This window comes from Eumetopias jubatus, unplaced genomic scaffold (genome assembly GCF_037043125.1).
Source record: "Eumetopias jubatus isolate StellerSeaLion01/CBP00866 unplaced genomic scaffold, mEumJub1_p1.0 scaffold_2, whole genome shotgun sequence".
Lineage (NCBI taxonomy): Eukaryota > Metazoa > Chordata > Mammalia > Carnivora > Otariidae > Eumetopias > Eumetopias jubatus.
Window position 1 is genome coordinate 100,333,410 of NW_028274808.1, and position 3,756 is coordinate 100,337,165.

At 38.9% G+C, this 3,756-nt stretch overlaps 1 pseudogene; it reads right to left on the minus strand.

The window, feature by feature from the left end:
* Positions 1–1,284: 1,284 nt before the first annotated feature.
* Positions 1,285–1,384, minus strand: LOC114208317 (U2 spliceosomal RNA; annotated as a pseudogene).
* Between the last annotated feature and the right edge of the window lie 2,372 nt (positions 1,385–3,756).

Sequence of the window (3,756 nt, forward strand, 5' to 3'; positions counted from 1 at the left end):
AACAGTATAATTATAGAGTTTTATAGTAAGTATACACTTAATCTCATAAGAAACCAGCAAACTATTTTCCAGAGTGGTTGTGGCATTTTTGCATTCTCATCAGCAGTATATGAGTATGTTGGTGGCTCTATATCTTCACCAACACTTGGTGTTGGTGTTTTCATTTTTCTAATGACTAATGTTATTGAGTATCTTTTCATGAGCTTATTTGCCATCTATATCTTCTTTGGTGTTTAAATATCTCCTTGCTGTTTAAATATTTTACCCATTTTAGAAGACATGAATAGATATTTCTCCAAAGAAGACATCCAGATGGCCAACAGGCACATGAAAATGTGCTCAACATCACTCATCATCAGGGAAATGCAAATCAAAACTACAATGAGATATCACATCACACCTGTCAGAATGGCTAAAATTAACAATACAAAAAACAACTAAGTGTTGGCAAGGATATGGAGAAAGGAGAACCCTCTCACATTGTTCGTGGGAATGCAAACTTATGCAGTCACTGTGGAAAAAAGTGACTTAACTTTTAACTTCAAAAAGTTAAAAATCGAACTATCCTATGATCTGGAAATCACTACTGGGTATTTTCCCAAAGAATATGAGAACGCTAATGTGAAAATACATATGCACCCCTGTGTTTATGGCATCATCATTTACAATAGCCAAATTATGGAAGCAGTCCAAGTGTCCATCCACAAATGTATGGATAAAAAAGAAGTGAGATATATACATTATTACTCAGCCATAAAAAAGAATGAAATCTTGCCATTTGCAACAACCTGGATGGATCTAGAGAGTATAAGGCTAACCTAAATGAGCAGAGAAAGACAAACACCATATGATTTCACTTACATGTAAAATTTAAGAAACAAAACAAACAAAGGGGAAAAAAAGACAAAGCAGAAAACATAGAGTTTTCTTAACTATAGAGAACTGATGGTTACCAGAGGGCAGGTGGGTGGGGGGTGGGTGAAATAGGTGAAGGGATTAAGAGGACGCTTATCATAATGAGCACTGAATAATATATAGAATTATTGAATCACTGTAGTGTACACCTGAAACTAATATAACCCTATATGTTAACGACACTGAGGGGCACCTGGATGGTTCAGTTGGTTAAATGTCCAACTTTTAGTTTCAGCTCAAGTAATGATCTCATGGGTTGTGGGATCAGGTCCTGCATCTGGCTCCACACTCAACTTGAAGATTCTCTCCCTCTGCCCCTCCCCCCTTAAATAAATAAATGTTTTTCTAAAAAAAAGAACTACACTGAAATTAAGATAAAATCTAAATAAATAAATATATAGATTGCCCATTTTATGTAATTGGATTGTTTTTTCTACACTTGATCTTAGCCAAAAGGCCGAGAAGCGATTGGATTGTTTTTTCTTATTAGTGAGTTTAAGAGTGCTTTATGCATTCTGAATACAAGTTCTTTATCAGATACATGTTTTGCAAATATTTTTCCCAATTTTTGTTTTGAATAGCAGAAGTAGTTTGTTTTGAAGAGCCAAAGTATTTAATTTTGATGAAGGCAATTATCAATATTTTTTTCAGGGATCATGCTTTTGATGTTATATCTAAGAAATCTTTGTGTAGAAGAGGAGCAAGATGGCAGAGGAGTAGGAGACCTAAATTTCATCTGGACCCAGGAATTCAGCTAGATAGCTATCAAACCATTCTGAACACCTACAAATTCAACAGGAGATTGAAGAAAAGAATAGCAGCAACTCTCTGAACAGAAAAATGACCACTTTCTGGAAGGTAGAACATGCGGAGAAGTGAATCCAAGGCGATATTTGGGAAGATAGTCGGTGGGGGAGGGAGACTCTGTCAGCCGCTACTGGCAAGTGATAGAGCAGCGGAGCACAAAATCGGAACTTTTAGAAGTCTGCTCCGCTGAGAGACGTCGCTCCAGTGGCTAAGCAGGTGGTGGAACCCTCGCTGGGACAGTGTGGTCTCAGGACCCTCGGGGTCACAGAAAGACCAGGGGTGCCTGAGTACGGCAGAGGTCCCAGGTATTGGAGCGGGGAAGCTGGCTGCAGAGATGGAGCCGAGGAGTAGGCGCTCAGCTCAGGGTTGCCATAAACCATGATCTGTGGCACAGTCGGGCCACTGCTCCTCCAGCAAGGACCCAACAAGCGGCAGATCCGGGGAGACTCCCCTTCCTCACCCAGGAGGAGCGGTGCGGGAGCGCACCACAGGGATCTGCTGGGTTTGGAGACTCCACACCGGGTCAGATGCCAGAGATAGAAACGCTCGGTCACAAGCCGGGTGAGCACGGAATGTGGCTGGAGACCGGGGACACAGGAGTGATGGACTGCTTTTCTCTGGGTGCTTGCTGAGGAGTGGGGCCCCAAGTTCTTGGCTCCTCTGGGCCGAGGTTGGGAGGCTGCCATTTTCACTCTCATCCTCCAAAGCTGTACGGAAAGCTTGCAGGGAACAAAAGCTCCCAAGAGCAAACCTGAGCAGATTACTTAGCCAGGACCTGGTAAGGGCGGGGCAATTCCGCCTCCGGAAAAGACATTTGGGAACCACGGCAACAGGCCCTTCCCCCAGATGATCAGCAAGAACAGCCAGCCAAGACCAAGTTTACTGATCAATGAGAATGGCCAAACTCCAGCACTAGGGGTATACAGCACACAGAATTCATGGCATTTTTCCCCCTGATTCGTTAGTCTTTCAAAATTAATTTTTTTAATTTTGTTTTTTTCTTTTTCTAAGTTTTTTGAATTTTTCTATTTCCCTTTTTCAACCAACATTTTATCAATCCCTTTTTAAAAAATCTTTTTTATTTTTCATTTTTAGAGTCATATTCTATCCCTTTATTGTAGTGAACCTTATTTGTGTGTGTGTGTGTGTGTGTGTGTGTGTATATATATATACATATATATACATATATATACATATATATATATATATATATATATATATATATATATATATATATAAGTTGTTCTCTCTTTAAAATTTTGGGATACAGTTTCTTCTAACAGACCATAATATACCCTAAATCTCTAGTGTATGTCTTTGTTCTTGTCTCCTGCCTGATCACATTCTCTCCCCCACCCTTTTTTTTAATTTCTGTTTTTTCTTTTTTCAACCAACTTCTTATCTTATCAATTGCTTTTATAAAATCTTTTATAATTTTCATCATTACAGTCATATTTCATCCCTTCATTGTATTTACCCTTATTTCTGAACATATATAAGTTTTTCTTTCTTTAAAATTTTGGGAGGTACTTTCTTCTAACATACCAAAATATGCACAAAATCTAGTGTGTGGCACTGATCTATGCACCAGCCTGATCATATTTGATCATATTCTTTTTTTTTTCTTTTTTCTTTCTTTCCCTTTCTTTTCCTTGGTGTCAGGCCTAATCTGATTTGTTTAGTGTATATTTTCCTGGGGTCATTGTTACACTGTTAGCATTTTGTTCTCTCATTCATCTATTCTCCTCTGGACAAAATGACAAGGCAGGAAAAACTCACCTCAAAAAAAAAGAACAAGAGGCAGTACCGACTGCCAGGGACTTAATCAATACGGACATTAGTAAGATGTCAGAACTAGAGTTCAGAATGATGATTATAAAGATACTAGCTGGGCTTGATAAAAGCATGGAAGATACTAGAGAAACCCTTTCTGGAGAAATAGAAGAACTAAAATCAAGCTAAGTCGAAATCAAAAAGGCTATTAAGGAGGTGCAATCAAAAATGGAAGCTCTAACTGCTAGGATAAAGGAGGCA